This window comes from Oncorhynchus tshawytscha, linkage group LG22 (genome assembly GCF_018296145.1).
Source record: "Oncorhynchus tshawytscha isolate Ot180627B linkage group LG22, Otsh_v2.0, whole genome shotgun sequence".
Lineage (NCBI taxonomy): Eukaryota > Metazoa > Chordata > Actinopteri > Salmoniformes > Salmonidae > Oncorhynchus > Oncorhynchus tshawytscha.
Genome location: NC_056450.1, coordinates 36629986 through 36649995, shown reverse-complemented (window position 1 = coordinate 36649995; position 20010 = coordinate 36629986). Strand labels below are relative to the sequence as shown.

General features: G+C 47.4%; 1 protein-coding gene across 1 annotated transcript in view; it reads left to right on the top strand.

Annotated features, from left to right (window-relative positions):
• The window catches only part of LOC112222430 (extracellular sulfatase Sulf-2-like), a 290565-nt gene that overhangs the window by 41464 nt on the left and 229091 nt on the right, over positions 1–20010 (top strand). The window contains exon 2 of the mRNA XM_042304151.1: positions 1931–2004. The gene's annotated coding sequence lies outside the window, so the exon portion shown is untranslated. The remainder of the gene's footprint in view (positions 1–1930; positions 2005–20010) is intronic.

Sequence of the window (20010 nt, the reverse complement as noted above, 5' to 3'; positions counted from 1 at the left end):
GGATGGAAGGGGACAGGGAGAGGGAGAGGGGAGGGATGGAAGGGGACAGAGAGAGGGGAGAGGAGAGGGATGGAGGGGGACAGAGAGCGGGAGAGGAGAGGGATGAAGGGGACAGAGAGAGAATGGAGAATGGGTGGAAGGGGACAGAGGAGAGAGAGGGGAGGGGGAGGGATGGAAGGGGACAGAGAGAGAGGAGATGAGAGGGATGGAAGGGGACAGAGAGCGGAGAGAGGAGAGGGATGGAAGGGGACAGACAGGAGAGGGAGAGGAGAGGGATGGAAGGGGACAGAGAGCGGGAGAGAGAGAGGGATGGAAGGGGACAGAGAGCGGGACAGGAGAGGGATGGAAGGGGACAGAGAGCGGGAGAGGAGAGGGATGGAAGGGGACAGAGAGAGGGAGAGAGAGAATGGGTGGAAGGGGACAGAGAGAGGGAGAGGGAATGATGGAAGGGGACAGAGAGAGGGAGAGGGAGAATGATGGAAGGGGACAGAGAGAGGGAGAATGAGTGGAAGAGGACAGAGAGGGACAATGGGTGGAAGAGAACAGAGAGGGACAATGGGTGGAAGGCGACAGAGAGAGGGAGAATGAGTGGAAGAGGACAGAGAGGGACAATGGGTGGAAGAGGACAGAGAGAGAGGGAGAACGATGGAAGGGGAGGGGGGGAGAGGGGAGAGGAGAGGGATGGAAGGGACAGAGAGCGGGAGAGGAGAGGGATGAAGGGGACAGAGAGAGGGAGAATGGGTGGAAGGGGACAGAGAGAGAGGGAGAGGAGAGGGATGGGGGACAGGGGAGAATGGGTGGAAGGGGACAGAGAGAGGGAGAATGGGTGGAAGGGGACAGAGAGAGAGAGGGAGATGGAAGGGGACAGGACAGAGAGGGAGAATGGGTGGAAGGGGACAGAGAGAGAGAGGGAGAGAGAGGATGGAAGGGGACAGAGAGAGGGAGAGGAGACGGATGGAAGGGGACAGAGAGAGGGAGAGGAGAGGGATGGAAGGGGACAGAGAGAGAGAGGGAGAGGAGAGGGATGAAGGGGACAGAGAGAGGGAGAATGGGTGGAAGGGGACAGAGAGAGAGAGGGAAGGAGAGGAGGGGACAGAGAGATGGAAGGGGACAGAGAGAGGGAGAGGAGAGGGATGGAAGGGGACAGAGAGTGGGAGAGGAGAGGGATGGAAGGGGACAGAGAGGGAGGGAGAGGAGGGGATGGAAGGGGACAGGAGAGTGGGAGAGGAGAGGGATGGAAGGGGACAGAGAGAGGGAGAGGAGAGGGATGGAAGGGGACAGAGAGAGGGAGAGGAGAGGGATGGAAGGGGACAGAGAGAGGGAGAGGAGAGGGATGGAAGGGGACAGAGAGCGGGAGAATGGGTGGAAGGGGACAGAGAGCGGGAGAACGATGGAAGGGGACAGAGAGAGGGACAATGGGTGGAAGAGGATAGAGAGAGGGAGAACGATGGAAGGGGACAGAGAGAGGGAGAGGGAGAGGGAGAAGGGGTGTAAGGGGAGAGGGAGTGGGGGAGTGGTGGAAGAGGACAGAGAGAGGGAGAAGGGGTGGAAGGGGACAGAGAGAGGGAGAGGGAGAGGGAGAAGGGGTGTAAGGTGAGAGTGAGAGGGGAGTGGTGGAAGAGGACAGAGAGACAGGCAAACATTGAAGTCTTTTGATTGCAAATGCGCCTCTCCCTCCATCCCCCTTTCTCTCTTTCTCTCACCATCTTGTTTTAAAGTAGAATTGAGTCGAGCCGTAGGTGAAATGAGTCACTGCCAGCGCGGGAGAGCGAAGGAGAAAGAGGAAGGAGAGACAGAGGAGAAAGAGAAGGAGAGACAGAGGAGTGGGTATACAGGATGCAAAGAAAGAGGCGCTTTGTTCTGACTTGTGCTTTGTGTTGCTCTTCACCCTGAGATGACTCCAGCTCTGTTTGTGCTTGTTTTCATATAGCCTTGAGTCCAGCCGCTCCTCCACACATAGAGAGACTCCGACCATCCCCAGAGAACCCAACCTTCCATTCACAGGTGAGTGACGGGGGAGGGGGGTTAGAGACCTGATGAGGAACAGATGCTGAGGGACGGTGGTGTTGCTGCTGTGAGAAAGGGTGGGTTTGGGGTTGAGGAGGCTGCTGTCTCTGTCCTCATACCACTGCTAGCTGAATCCCTCTGGCAGCGTCAGTGACGGCTCTCGCTCACTCTGCAGTTTCACACAACACAACACAGTAATTTGTCAGGGGGACGGGCAGCAGGGAGCCTGTCAAAAGAGACAGAGAGAGAGAGTGATAGAAGAGAGGGAACAACGATGGAGGAGAGTGAAGATTGAAAGGGTTGAACATGGGATGTGGGGCTGTTGGTCGGTCCATGTGGGGCTGTTGGTCGGTCCATGTGGGGCTGTTGGTCGGTCGATGTGGGCTGTTGGTCAGTCGATGTGGGCTGTTGGTCGGTCCATATGGGGCTGTTGGTCGGTCCATGTGGGCTGTAGGGTGTTGTGGGTATGTCCTCCACCCATTACCCATGATGACACTCCAACAGTGTGACCTGCTGAGGGGGAGGAACAGGAGCCTCACATTCCTGATTAATGATGAAGTATGGACTCTGTGCTGAGGGGAATGAGCACACATGTACACACACACACACACGTGCGCACACACACGAACACGTGCGTACGCACACACATATAGGTACACTCCCTTGGTAGCTGTGTAGGAAAAATATCACACAGTTAGTGGTCTGTGAAGTTTGACCTATGATTGTCTCCAGTTCATCACTGATCTAAACCAGCGCAGAACTGACTGTCTCTGTCTCTGTCTCTCTCTCTCTGTCTCTCTCTCTCTCTCTCGCTCTCCCTCTCTCTCTCTCGCTCTCTCTCTCGCTCTCTCTCTCGCTCTCTCTCTTGCGCTCTCTCTCTCTCTCTCTCTCTCGCTCTCTCTCTCTCTCTCTCTCTCTCTCTCGCTCTCTCGCTCTCGCTCTCGCTCGCTCTCGCTCGCTCGCTCTCTCTCGCTCTCTCTCTCTCTAATATGGTCATACATTTGGCAGGAGGTTAAGAAGTTCAGCTCAGTTCAGTTTCCACCTCATTTTGTGGGCAGATAGCCTGTCTTCTCTTGAGAGTCAGGTCTGCCTACGGCGGCCTTTCTCAATAGCAAGGCTCACTGAGTTTGTACATAGTCAAAGCTTTCCTGGGGCGGCAGTGTATCCTAGGGGGCGGCAGTGTATCCTAGTGGTTAGAGCGTTGGGACTAGTAAATTCAAATCCCCGAGCTGACAAGGTACAAATCTGTCGTTCTGCCCCTAAACAGGCAGTTAACCCACTGTTCCTAGGCCATCATTGAAAATAAGAATTTGTTCTTAACTGACTTGCCTAGTTAAATAAAGGTCAAATTAAATTAAAGAAGTTTGGGTCAGTCACAGTGGTCAGGTATTCTGCCACTGTGTACTCTCTGTTTAGCATTCTAGTTTGCTCTGATTTTCTTGTTAATTCTTTCCAATGTGTCAAGTAATTTTCTTTTCGTTTTCTTATGATTTGGTTGGGTCTAATTTGTGTTGCTGTCCTGATTATTTGTGGGGTCTTTTGTGTTTGTAAACACAGCCCCAGGACCAGCTTGCTTAGGGGACTCTTCTCCAGGTTCATCTCTCTGTAGGAAATGGTTTTGTTATGGAAGGTTTGGGAATCACTTCCTTTTAGGTGGTTGTAGATTTTTGATAATACTCTCTCTCTCTCTCTCTCTCTCTAATGCTTTCTCTTCTCCTCTCACCCCAGTCTCTTTCATGAGCGTTTGGATCGTTCCTCTACATTCCTGTGATAGAGATCACATTCCCAGTTTAGATCCCCCCCGGCTCTAGTCACTCTGCCACTGGTAAAAGGTCAGTTCTTTAGAGGAAACGCCAGAGGAACTTTGAGTGTTCCATTAAAGAGAGAGGAAGGGAACACGTGGAGTGAGGGTGCGTGGGAGACAGAGAGAGAGAGAGAGAGAGAGATAAAGAGATATTAACAGGAAAGAAAAAGAGAAGGCCAGATCATTGTCACATTGTTCACTCCCATAGTTTTTTCTTCTGTTGTGTTCTTACCGGTGTTGTCCAATGAGAGAGCTGGAAAGTTTCTCTACAAATCACGCCCACTCAGCAGGTAACACTAATGGAACGTCTCATCCAATCCAACATCTAATTCATCATTCGCTTTCATTTCCTTTCTGTTTGTTTTCCTTTCTGTTGGAGAGATGAACTATTTTGCCATGGCTTGTCCCATAGGGACATTCGGTATGTAGGCAGTCACTCTCCAGGCTACTCACATACGCTATTTTCTCTGAGAGCTAGACTAGCCAACCTGCTCAGACAAATGCAATTGTTTTCTTAGGTTCAGAAATGACAGGGATCAGCACATGCCATCATACTGTAGCTTTGGAATGGACTTTTCACTGCAGGAGATTGTTAACTCAGCAACTCTTGTGTCTGAGCTGCGGAAACACACAATTATTCATTTTGCTGTAGATGTCAGATTGACGTAAAACAAATATGGAACATATTATCTTATCCTCAGTACAGATCCAAGGATGGGCCGCTATGTTGTTGGACTGCCAGACCACACAAATGTATTGTTTGGCAGTTCAAACAACGAGGAGAGACGACCGACTGAACGCCACTTGTTTAATATTCACAACAGAATGTTTGATCTCATATGCAAGCGCTCGCTCCGTCCTGAAAGTTATAGACACCGACCGGGCGTCTGAACATGTTCTCATACATTAAAACCCGTTATTCATGTATAGAAACATAAATGTCGAGTGATGATGTAGTCAACCATCGGTGAAACACAGAATGATACATCAAGAGGAATTGGTCACGTCACTTATGTCCTCTCTTCTCACGTGCCTCTTGACCTACACTGATCCTAGACCTGCCTGTCAACAGAAAGCGCAATATTGGTCAATCAATCAATCAATCTAACACAGTATATTTTATAAAGCCCTTTTTACATCAGCAGTTGGCACAAAGTGATTTACAGATACCCAGCCTAAAACCCCAAAGAGCAACACAGATACCCATCCTAAAACCCCAAAGAGCAACACAGATACCCAGCCTAAAACCCCAAAGAACAACACAGATAACCAGCCTAAAACCCCAAAGAACAAGCTAGTAGTCTCTCTGTATTCTGTCCTACACGGCTGACACCCAGTGGGTTCTGACACCGTTTGAAAAACACTAAAGTGGAGAAGGTATTCCTCCACAAAGGCCCCGAAACACACAAAGAGAGGATTTGTTAGAGGATGGGTTCTGATTGGCCCAGGGGACCATGTCCTCTCACTGTGACGTTTCATTCAAGGATCCGTTGAAAAATAATTGAATGTTTATTTCAGAGTCACATCTCCCTCTTCACCGCTCACTAATCCAAACATTCATTTATTTTGGTGGTTAATCTTAGAATAAATGAATTCATAAATTAAACTCCTTCCCTGGAGCATGTCTTCGAAGTCTGTCTGCACCTAAAAATAACTGAGATGTGTGTGAGTCTGTATGTCCATAGACAGTATATTATTGATCTAGCGGTCATTTTTAGTGGACCCTTGATCATATTATTGGGGAGGCAGGGTAGCCTAGTGGTTAGTGCGTTGGACTAGTAACCGGAAGGTTGCAAGTTCAAATCCCCGAGCTGACAAGGTACAAATCTGTCGTTCTGCCCCTGAACAGGCAGTTAACCCACTGTTCCTAGGCCGTCATTGAAAATAAGAATTTGTTCTTAACTGACTTGCCTTAATAAAGTTCAAATAAAATAAAAAAATATTACAGTTTGAGAATATGAAAAGGATCTTCAACAACTCACCTGACCTTTCTGGTTTGTTTCCCAATTATGCTTATTTTCTCTCGACCCTCCCAGGGCTTGGCGGAGAAAATTTCCCCTGTCCTCTGTACGGCTGCCTCGGCCTGGAGGTGCGGAGAGAGGGTAGTTGATTACATGGGGCTGGGCTAGTATCCGGTGGCAGGAGAGTAGGTAGAGGGAGTGTCCTGCTATCCTGTGTATATTTCAATCGGCCGGCGGGGTGGGGGGCTGAGCAGAGTACTGACCCCTCCTGATGTACTGCTTGTGTTACAATAGGGACCTATACAGACTTATTAACCCAGGCTCAATTTGTCATGGTAGTAGCACAGCGCTGGTGCTGCTGTGGAGACAGGACCTCATCCATTACCCCTGAGAACATCCCCATGGCAACACTGCTGACTCCTCATACACCAGCACTATGGACATATTCTCTCATACAATCATATTTGAGCTGCTCCTGCTCGGACAATTTTTAAAATTTTATTTGTAGTAATGACAATTACAACAATACTGAATGAACACTTATTTTAACTTAATATAATACATCAATAAAATCAATTTAGCCTCAAATAAATAATGAAACATGTTCAATTTGGTTTAAATAATGCAAAAACAAAGTGTTGGAGAAGAAAGTAAAAGTACAATATGTGCCATGTAAGAAAGCTCGTTTCAGTTCCTTGCTCAGAACATGAGAACATATGAAAGCTGGTGGTTCCTTTAAACATGAGTCTTCAATATTTCCAGGTAAGAAGTTTTAGGTTGTAGTTATTATAGGAATTATAGGACTATTTCTCTCTATACCATTTGTATTTCATTAACCTTTGACTATTGGATGTTCTTATAGGCACTTTAGTATTGCCAGTGTAACAGTATAGCTTCTGTCCCTCTCCTCGCTCCTACCTGGGCTCGAACCAGGAACACATCGACAATAGCTACCCTCGAAGCAGCGTTACCCATGCGGAGCAAGGGGAACAACTACTCCAAGTCTCAGAGCGAGTGACGTTTGAAACGATCTTAGCACGCACCCCGCTAGATAGCTAGCCATTTCACATTGGTTACACCAGCCTAATCTCGGGAGTTGATAGGCTTGAAGTCATAAACAGCGCAATGCTTGAAGCACAGCGAAGAGCTGCTGTCAAACGCATGAAAGTGCTGTTTGAATGAATGCTTACGAGCCTGCTGCTGCCTACCATCACTGTCAGACTGCTCTATCAAATCATAGACTTAATTATAACATAATAACACACAGAAATACTAGCCTTAGGTCATTAATATGGTCGAATCCGGAAACTATCATCTCGAAAACAAAACGTTTATTATTTCAGTGAAATACGGAACCGTTCCATATTTTATCTAACGGAGGCATTCATAAGTCAAAATATTGCTGTTACATTGCACAACCTTCAATGTTATGTCATAATTACGTAAAATTCTGGAAAATTAGGTGGCCCAAACTGTTGCATATACACTGACTCAGCGTGCAATGAACGCAAGAGAAGTGACACAATTTCACCTGGTTAATATTGCCTGCTAACCTGGATTTCTTTTAGCTAAATATGCAGGTTTAAAAATATATACTTCTGTGTATTGATTTTAAGAAAGGCATTGATGTTTATGGTTAGGTACACGTTGGAGCAATGACAGTCTTTTTTCACGAATGTGCACTGCATCGATTATATGCAACGCAGGACACGCTAGATAAACTAGTAATATCATCAACCATGTGTAGTTATAACTAGTGATTATGATTGATTGATAGATTGTTTTTTATAAGATAAGTTTAATGCTAGCTAGCAACTTACCTTGGCTTACTGCATTCGCGTAACAGGCAGGCTCCTCGTGGAGTGCAATGAGAGGCAGGTGGTTAGAGCGTTGGACTAGTTAACTGTAAATTTGCAAGATTGAATCCGCCGAGCTGACAAGGTAAAAATCTGCCGTTCTGCCCCTGAACAAGGCAGTTAACCCATCGTTCCTAGGCCGTCATTGAAAATAAGAATGTGTTCTTAACTGACTTTCCAAGTTAAATAAAGATTAAATAAAAGTGTAAAACAAGTTGTTGTTTTTTAATTAAAAATAAATCTAAAAAATCAGCCAAATCGTTGTCCAAAAATACAGATTTCCGACTGTTATGAAAACTCGAAATCGGCCTTAATTAATTGGCCATTATCCAAAATCTTACCCCTATACATATCTACCTCCATCACTCCAGTATGCCTGTCTCCTTACCCCTATACATATCTATCTCCATCACTCCAGTATCCCTGTCTCCTTACCCCTATACATATCTACCTCCATCACTCCAGTATCCCTGTCTCCTTACCCCTATACATATCTACCTCCATCACTCCAGTATCCCTGTCTCCTTACCCCTATACATATCTACCTCCATCACTCCAGTATCCCTGTCTCCTTACCCCTATACATATCTACCTCCATCACTCCAGTATCCCTGTCTCCTTACCCCTATACATATCTACCTCCATCACTCCAGTATCCCTGTCTCCTTACCCCTATACATATCTACCTCCATCACTCCAGTATCCCTGTCTCCTTACCCCTATACATATCTACCTCCATCACTCCAGTATCCCTGTCTCCTGACCCCTATACATATCTATCTCCATCACTCCAGTATCCCTGTCTCCTTACCCCTATACATATCTACCTCCATCACTCCAGTATCCCTGTCTCCTTACCCCTATACATATCTACCTCCATCACTCCAGTATCCCTGTCTCCTTCCCCCTATACATATCTACCTCCATCACTCCAGTATCCCTGTCTCCTTCCCCCTATACATATCTACCTCCATCACTCCAGTATCCCTGTCACCTTACCCCTATACATATCTACCTCCATCACTCCAGTATCCCTGTCGCCTTACCCCTATACATATCTACCTCCATCACTCCAGTATCCCTGTACATTGTTAATATGGTACTGACCCTGTATATAGTCTCCTTCCCCCTATACATATCTACCTCCATCACTCCAGTATCCCTGTACATTGTTAATATGGTACTGACCCTGTATATAGTCTCCTTCCCCCTATACACATCTACCTCCATCACTCCAGTATCCCTGTCACCTTACCTCTATACATATCTACCTCCATCACTCCAGTATCCCTGTCACCTTACCCCTATACATATCTACCTCCATCACTCCAGTATCCCTGTCACCTTACCTCTATACATATCTACCTCCATCACTCCAGTATCCCTGTCACCTTCCCCCTATACATATCTACCTCCATCACTCCAGTATCCTGTACATTGTTAATATGGTACTGACCCTGTATATAGTCTCCTTCCCCCTATACATATCTACCTCCATCACTCCAGTATCCCTGTACATTGTTAATATGGTACTGACCCTGTATATAGTATACTTACCCCTATACATATCTACCTCCATCACTCCAGTATCCCTGTACATTGTTAATATGGTACTGACCCTGTATATAGTATACTTACCCCTATACATATCTACCTCCATCACTCCAGTATCCCTGTACATTGTTAATATGGTACTGACCCTGTACATAGTATACTTACCCCTCTACATATCTACCTCCATCACTCCAGTATCCCTGTACATTGTTAATATGGTACTAACCCTGTATATAGTCACCTTCCCCCTATACATATCTACCTCCATCACTCCAGTATCCCTGTACATTGTTAATATGGTACTGACCCTGTATATAGTCACCTTACCTCTATACATATCTACCTCCATCACTCCAGTATCCCTGTACATTGTTAATATGGTACTACCCTGTATATAGTATGATTACTTACTTTCTTGTGTTTTTCTTATTTTTATTTCTCGTGTGTTTTTGTTTATACCTTGTGTTATTTTTCATATGACATCGTCATTGTTGGTTTTAGAGCTGGCAAGAAAAGGCATTTCACTGTACTTGTGCGCGTGACATTGAAACTTGGAACTGTAGACACATTCCACTACCCTGAAACTGTTCAACATCACAGTTCTGTTTGGTTTGGCCACACATTACCGACTACCCAAAATATTTTAAATATTCTATCGAGAGAGGGTGACGATGAGTAATCGGTTTAATATCATCAGAGCATTGTTTTTATTCAGAAAAAAAAACACAACATAAAAGTCCCATCCCCGAATATAACATGACTAATGTATATGTTTCTACATGGAGATTTATACAGTCACTTAAAGCACAATAAAGCGTGTCGCCTCAAGGGGAAAGAAAAGCCCATCCCCGCGATCTCACAGGGCTTAATTACAGATCTGTTTCTACACATTTACGTTCACACATACATGCACACCGCCTCCGCGGAAACCTGCCATGTTAGTGGTACTATTTCGATCCTCCTCCTCTGTGTTATTGTGGTCGAACTAAATCACCTACTACACAATCTTTCTGTAATTAAACACTTTTGCTGGGAGGTGAAGAAAATCTGTCCTGAAGTTACAAGATGGAAATATTTGAATAGCAAAAGTGAGTAAAGCTCTGAAGACATCCAGCATAGTTTTGGATTGCTTTTGTCTAATTCTGGACCAATATACAGTATTTGAATCGTTAACTGATAACTAAAAAAAGAGTGGAGAATGATAACGAGAGCTATTGTCTGTATCACTTTCACAAAGCGAAGTTTTCCCTGTCCCTCCCACTATAAGACATTGACAACCAATCAAAAACGTGTTCTATACAAGTGTTCTTGGTTGTAGGTGCGCGATGCTGATTGGAGTGGAGACAAGGCAGAGCACACTGTAATCTCGCCTGGATAACTGGTCATGTGTGAGCATATTGGTGGGGGACCACTTTAATTATAGGACGACTTGGGAGAATGTTGATCCTCAACAAACAGAGCATGAGAAGGTCCTATTTCCCGATGGTAGGCCTATCTGTTAACACCAATACATTCTGACAAAATACACACTATGACTGGCCTGCTAATGTGCCTTTCTGGACCTTGTAAACTGTCGACAATAGACCCCATGACTATTCCAAATGGTTGCCTCATGAGACCTAGTCTGTACACGTTGAAAACAGATCGTTTGAGCGGTTTTCAAATGACCCTTGACATCACTGCCGTTTACAGCCCTAGACAATAATACATTCCTCATTGCTTTGTGTTGTTGTAGCCCAGGTAGAAACATCTTTTCTTGTCTAAAAACGTAGGCCTAATCAATAGTGGACCTTTGCATGTTCGGTGTGCGGCACTGCAGAACGCAGCCAGGAGGAACGAAGCCAGGAGGAACGAAGCCAGGAGGAACGAAGCCAGGAGGAACGCACAGATCTGCCATTTCACTATCTTTCTCTGTTGCACTTTGACAGGTAAATATTCATAGCCAATACTGTTTAGCCAATGAATGATATCCGATATCAATCTAATATTTAGCTTGTTACTATGGCTACTCATCTCTAGCCTCTCTCTGCCAGCTGTTCCCGTGCGCTATAGCCTCTTCGCTGATCCACTTCACGTGAAATCTCAGGAAAAGCGATAAGCGACATTTATTTTGATACTTTCTTTTATACCTAATAGCCTTTTCGTGGAGAGAAGCAGACTTGCTCTTGTTAATTACTGAATGTAAAACAGGCTTAGGCCAAATTAACTGTCGGGGAAAGTGAAGTAGCGCTACCGAGTGGCGCAGTGGTGTGAAGGACTGCATCTCAGAAAAGTGGTGAGGAGAGGAGGGGAGAGGGAGGGGAGAGGAGAGGGAGAGGAGAGGAGAGGAGGGGAGAGGAGAGGAGAGGAGAGGAGAGGGAGAGGAGAGGGAGAGGAGGGGAGGGGAGGGGGGGAGGAGAGGAGAGGAGGGGAGAGGAGAGGAGAGGAGAGGAGAGGGAGGGAGAGGGAGAGGAGGGAGGGGAGGGGGGGAGAGGGAGGGAGGAGGAGGGGAGAGGAGAGGAGGGGAGGGGAGGGGGGGGAGGGGAGGGAGGAGAGAGGAGAGGAGAGGAGAGGAGAGGAGAGGAGAGGAGAGGAGAGGAGAGGAGAGGAGAGGAGAGGAGAGGAGAGGAGAGGAGAGGAGAGGAGAGGAGAGGAGAGGAGAGGAGAGGAGGAGAGAAGCTCTGTGTGCCACAGACATGAGCACAGAACCCTTTAGAACTAATGCAGTAGAGTAGACTTTTCCAACTCTGCAATAATGCAATACAACGGCCAAATCTGTAATGGTGAACCCCAGTCTATTATCAGACTAATGATGTTTGTCATTGAGCCATCTGTCTGTTGTGATGTATGTTCAACTACCATGCATGGCAAAACAGACTATGTTTTAGTTATGATACAGCAAGGATTATTCCTTCTATCCTCCCTCTGGTGTCTGTAGTCCATATCCTCTCTCTGGGGTGTCTGTAGCCCCTATCCTCTCTCTGGGGTGTCTGTATTCATTATCCTCTCTCTGGGGTGTCTGGATTCATTATCCTCTCTCTGGGGTGTCTGGATTCATTATCCTCTCTCTGGTGTGTCTATATTCATTATCCTCTCTCTGGGGTGTCTGTGGCCCCTATCCTCTCTCTGGGGTGTCTGGATTCATTATCCTCTTTCTGGGGTGTCTGTGGCCCCTATCCTCTCTCTGGTGTGTCTGTAGTCATTATCCTCTCTCTGGGGTGTCTGGATTCATTATCCTCTCTCTGGGGTGTCTGTGGCCCCTATCCTCTCTCTGGTGTGTCTGTAGTCATTATCCTCTCTCTGGGGTGTCTGGAGTCATTATCCTCTCTCTGGGGTGTCTGTGGCCCCTATCCTCTCTCTGGTGTGTCTGTATTCATTATCCTCTCTCTGGGGTGTCTGGAGTCATTATCCTCTCTCTGGGGTGTCTGGATTCATGATCCTCTTTCTGGGGTGTCTGTAGTCATTATCTTCTCTCTGGGGTGTCTGTAGTCATTATCCTCTCTCTGGGGTGTCTGGAGTCATTATCCTCTCTCTGGGGTGTCTGTAGCCCCTATCCTCTCTCTGGGGTGTCTGTAGTCATTATCTCCTCTCTGGGGTGTCTGGAGTCAATATCCTCTCTCTGGGTTGTCTGTAGCCCCTATCCTCTTTCTGGGGTGTATGTAGCCCCTATCCTCTCTCTGAGGTGTTTGTAGTCCCTATCCTCTCTCTGGGGTCCTGTAGTCATTATCCTCTCTCTGGGGTGTCTGTAGTGTAGAATGGGCCCAGAAGAAGGAGCTGAAAAGGAGGGCCGAGCACATCCACATTCTCATCAACGGGGCTGTAGTGGAGCAGGTTGAGAGCTTCAAGTTCCTCAGTGTCCACATCACCAACAAACTAGAACGGTCCAAATACACCAAGACAGTCGTGAAGAGGGCACAACAAAGCCTATTCCCCCTCAGGATTAACATCATCGAGAGTCACTTTAGTCACTTTAACTATACATTCATGTACATACTACCTCAATTGGACCGACCAATCAGTGCTCCCGCACATTGGCTAACTGGGCTATCTGCATTGTGTCCCACCACCCGCCAACCCCTCTTTACGCTACTGCTACTCTCTGTTCATCATATATTCATAGTCACTTTAACCATATCTACATGTACATACTACCTCAATCAGCCTGACTAACCGGTGTCTGTATGTAGCCTTGCTACTGTTATAGCCTGGTTACTGTTATAGCCTGTCTACTGTATATAGCCTCACTACTGTATATAGCCTCGCTACTGTTATAGCCTGGTTACTGTTATAGCCTATCTACTGTATATAGCCTCACTACTGAATATAGCCTCGCTACTGTTATAGCCTGGTTACTGTTATAGCCTGTCTTTTTACTGTTGTTTTATTTCTTTACCTACCTATTGTTCACCTAATACCCTTTTTGCACTATTGGTTAGAGCCTGTAAGTAAGCAGTTCACTGTTGTATTCAGTACACGTGACAAATAAACTTTGATTTGATTTGACTGTGTGTGTGTGTGTGTGTGTGTGTGTGTGTGTGTGTGTGTGTGTTGTGTACATGCACATTTGTGTTGTGTTTTCACCAGTCAGCCCCTGGCTCTACTGTCCCTGACAGACAGACACAGCCCTCGTAGTCCCAGAGGGTCTCTCACTCCATCCGAGGAGGGCCCGACAATACAGTACTGTACCAGAATAATAAACCTGCCCGTGTTCCTCTCTCTTTGTTTTCCCCTGCTCTTTCTTTTTCCATTTTTCTGCTCTGTCCTCTGTCTTCCATTGACCCATGACTATTTTTACCTTGGATCTGAGGCCTGGCTTTGAATGAGGAGAGCAGTGCATGAACCCATCCTGGCTGGCTGATCAAACTCAGGGGGCTTCAGCTGGGACTGTCCACCCCATCGTAGCCCTCACTGCCCTGGGGCTGTCACCGTACCATACTCCCCTGTCTCAGCCAGGCAGGCAGCTGGTCCTCCAGGTTCTCCTCTCTCTCCCCACAGCCAAATAGCTACACATCTTCCTTCCCTGCTGCTCACCCGTAGGAAGGACACTGTCGATGTATTTGTATGGATGTATTTATATCCAATTGATTGTAATAAGGGATATATTTTATATTTATATTTTGTTTAAAACATGACCCCCTCCCTTCCCTTCTCACACCACATCTACCTGTCCCTCTCCTCCTCTAGCCATCTTTTGTTCTTTCCATCCCTTGTCCTCCTTTCTCCTCTCATATTTCTCTTGTCTATCCCCTCCTCTGTCTCCTCTCTATCCCCTCCTCTTTCTCCTCTCTATCCTCTCCTCTCTATCCCCTCCACTTTCTCCTCTCTAATCCCTCCTCTATCCCCTCCTCTTTCTCCTCTATATCCTCTCCTCTTTCTCCTCTCTATCCTCTCCTCTTTCTCCTCTCTATCCTCTCCTCTTTCTCCTCTCTATCCTCTCCTCTTTCTCCTCTCTATCCTCTCCTCTTTCTCCTCTCTATCCCCTCCACTTTCTCCTCTCTAATCCCTCCTCTATCTCCACCTCTTTCTCCTCTCTATCCCCTCCTCTTTCTCCTCTCTATTCCCTCCTCTATCTCCTCCTCCTTTCTCCTCTCTATCCCCTCCTCTTTCTCCTCTCTATTCCCTCCTCTATCTCCTCCTCTTTCTCCTCTCTATCCTCTCCTCTCTATCCCCTCCACTTTCTCCTCTAATCCCTCCTCTATCTCCTCCTCTTTCTCCTCTCTATCCCCTCCTCTTTCTCCTCTCTATTCCCTCCTCTATCCCCTCCTCTGTCTCCTCTCTATCCCCTCCTCTTTCTCCTCTCTATCCTCTCCTCTTTCTCCTCTCTATCCTCTCCTCTCTATCCCCTCCACTTTCTCCTCTCTAATCCCTCTCTATCTCCTTCTCTTTCTCCTCTCTATCCCCTCCTCTTTCTCCTCTCTATTCCCTCCTCTATCTCCTCCTCTTTCTCCTCTCTTCCTCCTCCTTTCTCCTCTCTATCCCCTCCTCTTTCTCCTCTCTATCCCCTCCTCTTTCTCCTCTCTATCCTCTCCTCTTTCTCCTCTCTATCCCCTCCACCTTCTCCTCTCTATCCTCTCCTCTTTCTCCTGTCTTCTTCCTCCTTTCTCCTCTCTATCATCTCCTCTTTCTCCTCTCTACCCTCTCCCCTTTCTCCTCTATCCCCTCCTCTTTCTCCTCTCTATCCTCTCCTCTTTCTCCTCTCTATCCCCTCCACCTTCTCCTCTCTATCCTCTCCTCTTTCTCCTGTCTTCTTCCTCCTTTCTCCTCTCTATCATCTCCTCTTTCTCCTCTCTACCCTCTCCCCTTTCTCCTCTATATCCTCTCCTCTTTCTCCTCTCTATTCCCACCTCTTTCTCCTCTCTATCCCCTCCTCTTTCTCATCTATGTCCCCTTCACTTTCTCTCTATCCCCTCCCTTGTCTCCTCTCTATCCTCTCCTCTTTCTCCTCTCTATCCTCTCTATCCTCTCCTCTTTCCCCTCTCTATCCCCTCCTCTTTCTCCTCTCTATCCCCTCCTCTTTCTCCTCTCTATTCCCTCCTCTATCTCCTCCTCCTTTCTCCTCTCTATCCCCTCCTCTTTCTCCTCTCTATTCCCTCCTCTATCTCCTCCTCCTTTCTCCTCTCTATCCCCTCCTCTTTCTCCTCTCTATTCCCTCCTCTATCTCCTCCTCTTTCTCCTCTCTATCCTCTCCTCTCTATCCCCTCCACTTTCTCCTCTCTAATCCCTCCTCTATCTCCACCTCTTTCTCCTCTCTATCCCCTCCTCTTTCTCCTCTCTATTCCCTCCTCTATCTCCTCCTCCTTTCTCCTCTCTATCCCCTCCTCTTTCTCCTCTCTTTTCCCTCCTCTATCTCCTCCTCTTTCTCCTCTCTATCCTCTCCTCTCTATCCCCTCCACTTTCTCCTCTCTAATCCCTCCTCTATCTCCTCCTCTTTCTCCTCTCTATCCCCTCCTCTTTCTCCTCTCTATTCCCTCCTCTATCCCCTCCTCTGTCTCCTCTCTATCCCCTCCTCTTTCTCCTCTCTATCCTCTCCTCTTTCTCCTCTCTATCCTCTCCTCTCTATCCCCTCCACTTTCTCCTCTCTAATCCCTCGTCTATCTCCTCCTCTTTCTCCTCTCTATCCCCTCCTCTTTCTCCTCTCTATTCCCTCCTCTATCTCCTCCTCTTTCTCCTCTCTTCCTCCTCCTTTCTCCTCTCTATCCCCTCCTCTTTCTCCTCTCTATCCCCTCCTCTTTCTCCTCTCTATCCTCTCCTCTTTCTCCTCTCTATCCCCTCCACCTTCTCCTCTCTATCCTCTCCTCTTTCTCCTGTCTTCTTCCTCCTTTCTCCTCTCTATCATCTCTTTCTCCTCTCTACCCTCTCCCCTTTCTCCTCTATCCCCTCCTCTTTCTCCTCTCTATCCTCTCCTCTTTCTCCTCTCTATCCCTTCCACCTTCTCCTCTCTATCCTCTCCTCTTTCTCCTGTCTTCTTCCTCCTTTCTCCTCTCTATCATCTCCTCTTTCTCCTCTCTACCCTCTCCCCTTTCTCCTCTATATCCTCTCCTCTTTCTCCTCTCTATTCCCACCTCTTTCTCCTCTCTATCCCCTCCTCTTTCTCATCTATGTCCCCTTCACTTTCTCTCTATCCCCTCCCTTGTCTCCTCTCTATCCTCTCCTCTTTCTCCTCTCTATCCTCTCTATCCTCTCCTCTTTCCCCTCTCTATCCCCTCCTCTTTCTCCTCTCTATCCCCTCCTCTTTCTCCTCTCTATTCCCTCCTCTATCTCCTCCTCCTTTCTCCTCTCTATCCCCTCCTCTTTCTCCTCTCTATTCCCTCCTCTATCTCCTCCTCTTTCTCCTCTCTATCCTCTCCTCTCTATCCCCTCCACTTTCTCCTCTCTAATCCCTCCTCTATCTCCTCCTCTTTCTCCTCTCTATCCCCTCCTCTTTCTCCTCTCTATTCCCTCCTCTATCCCCTCCTCTTTCTCCTCTCTATCCCCTCCTCTTTCTCCTCTCTATCCTCTCCTCTTTCTCCTCTCTATCCTCTCCTCTCTATCCCCTCCACTTTCTCCTCTCTAATCCCTCCTCTATCTCCTCCTCTTTCTCCTCTCTATCCCCTCCTCTTTCTCCTCTCTATTCCCTCCTCTATCCCCTCCTCTTTCTCCTCTCTATCCCCTCCTCTTTCTCCTCTCTATCCTTTCCTCTTTCTCCTCTCTATCCCCTCCACCTTCTCCTCTCTATCCTCTCCTCTTTCTCCTGTCTTCTTCCTCCTTTCTCCTCTCTATCATCTCCTCTTTCTCCTCTCTACCCTCTCCCCTTTCTCCTCTATATCCTCTCCTCTTTCTCCTCTCTATTCCCACCTCTTTCTCCTCTCTATCCCCTCCTCTTTCTCATCTATGTCCCCTTCACTTTCTCTCTATCCCCTCCCTTGTCTCCTCTCTATCCTCTCCTCTTTCTCCTCTCTATCCTCTCTGTCCTCTCCTCTTTCCCCTCTCTATCCCCTCCTCTTTCTCCTCTCTATCCCCTCCTCTTTCTCCTCTATATTCCCTCCTCTTTCTCTCTATCCCCTCCACTTTCTCCTCTCTATCCTCTCCTCTTTCTCCTCTCTTCCTCCTCCTTTCTCCTCTCTATCCCCTCCTCTTTCTCCTCTCTATCCCTTCCACTTTCTCCTCTCTATCCTCTCCTCTTTCTCCTCTCTTCCTCCTCCTTTCTCCTCTCTATCCCCTCTTCTTTCTCCTCTCTATCCCTTCCACTTTCTCCTCTCTATCCTCTCCTCTTTCTCATCTTTATCCTCTCCTCTTTCTCCTCTCTATTCCCACCTCTTTCTCCTCTCTATCCCCTCCTCTTTCTCATCTATGTCCCCTTCACTTTCTCTCTATCCCCTCCCTTGTCTCCTCTCTATCCTCTCCTCTTTCTCCTCTCTATCCTCTCTATCCTCTCCTCTTTCCCCTCTCTATCCCCTCCTCTTTCTCCTCTCTATCCCCTCCTCTTTCTCCTCTCTATTCCCTCCTCTATCTCCTCCTCCTTTCTCCTCTCTATCCCCTCCTCTTTCTCCTCTCTATTCCCTCCTCTATCTCCTCCTCTTTCTCCTCTCTATCCTCTCCTCTCTATCCCCTCCACTTTCTCCTCTCTAATCCCTCCTCTATCTCCTCCTCTTTCTCCTCTCTATCCCCTCCTCTTTCTCCTCTCTATTCCCTCCTATATCCCCTCCTCTTTCTCCTCTCTATCCCCTCCTCTTTCTCCTCTCTATCCTCTCCTCTTTCTCCTCTCTATCCTCTCCTCTCTATCCCCTCCACTTTCTCCTCTCTAATCCCTCCTCTATCTCCTCCTCTTTCTCCTCTCTATCCCCTCCTCTTTCTCCTCTCTATTCCCTCCTCTATCTCCTCCTCTTTCTCCTCTCTTCCTCCTCCTTTCTCCTCTCTATCCCCTCCTCTTTCTTCTCTCTATCCCCTCCTCTTTCTCCTCTATCCTCTCCCTCTTTCTCCTCTCTATCCCCTCCACCTTCTCCTCTCTATCCTCTCCTCTTTCTCCTGTCTTCTTCCTCCTTTCTCCTCTCTATCATCTCCTCTTTCTCCTCTCTACCCTCTCCCCTTTCTCCTCTCTATTCCCACCTCTTTCTCCTCTCTATCCCCTCCTCTTTCTCATCTATGTCCCCTTCACTTTCTCTCTATCCCCTCCCTTGTCTCCTCTCTATCCTCTCCTCTTTCTCCTCTCTATCCTCTCTGTCCTCTCCTCTTTCCCCTCTCTATCCCCTCCTCTTTCTCCTCTCTATCCCCTCCTCTTTCTCCTCTATATTCCCTCCTCTTTCTTTCCCTCCTCTATCCCCTCCACTTTCTCCTCTCTATCCTCTCCTCTTTCTCCTCTCTTCCTCCTCCTTTCTCCTCTCTATCCCCTCCTCTTTCTCCTCTCTATCCCTTCCACTTTCTCCTCTCTATCCTCTCCTCTTTCTCCTCTCTTCCTCCTCCTTTCTCCTCTCTATCCCCTCTTCTTTCTCCTCTCTATCCCTTCCACTTTCTCCTCTCTATCCTCTCCTCTTTCTCATCTTTATCCTCTCCTCTTTTTCCTCTCTAACCCCTCCTCTTTCTCCTCTCTATTCCCTCCTCTTTCTCCTTTCTTCCTCCTCCTTTCTCCTCTCTATCCCCTCCTCTTTCTCCTTTCTATCCTCTCCTCTTTCTCCTCTCTACCCTCTCCTCTTTCTCCTCTATATCCTCTCCTCTTTCTTGTCTCTATCCCCTTCTCTTTCTCCTCTCTATCCCCTCCACTTTCTCCTCTCTATCCTCTCCTCTTTCTCCTCTCTATTCCCTCCTCTGTCTCCTCTCTATGCCCTCCTCTTTCTCCTCTCTATGCCCTCCACTTTCTCCTCTCTATCCCCTCCACTTTCTCCTCTCTATCCTCTCCTCTTTCTCCTCTATCCCCTCCTCTTTCTCCTCTCTATCCTCTCCTCTTTTTCCTCTCTATCCCCTCCTCTTTCTCCTCTAGATCCTCTCATCTTTCTCCTCTCTATCCCCTCCTCTTTCTCCGCTCTATCCCCATCTGTTTCTCTCCATCCACATCTCTCATCCTCCTCTTTGTTTTTCCATCTCTCTTCTCTTTCTCTCTCCCTCTGTAGTCCCAGTCTTATTTAATGATGTGGAACCCATCAGACATGTTTTAAAGTGGATGTGAAGCAGATTACCATGCTGTTTTCCATTACCTGCTTTCCTTTCACTATCCCCCTCCATCTCTCCTTTCACTGTCCCCCTCCATCTCTCCCTTCACTGTCCCCCTCCATCTCTCCTTTCACTGTCCCCCTCCATCTCTCCTTTCACTGTCCCCCTCCATCTCTCCTTTCACTGTCTTCCCTCCATCTCTCCTTTCACTGTCCCCCTCCATCTC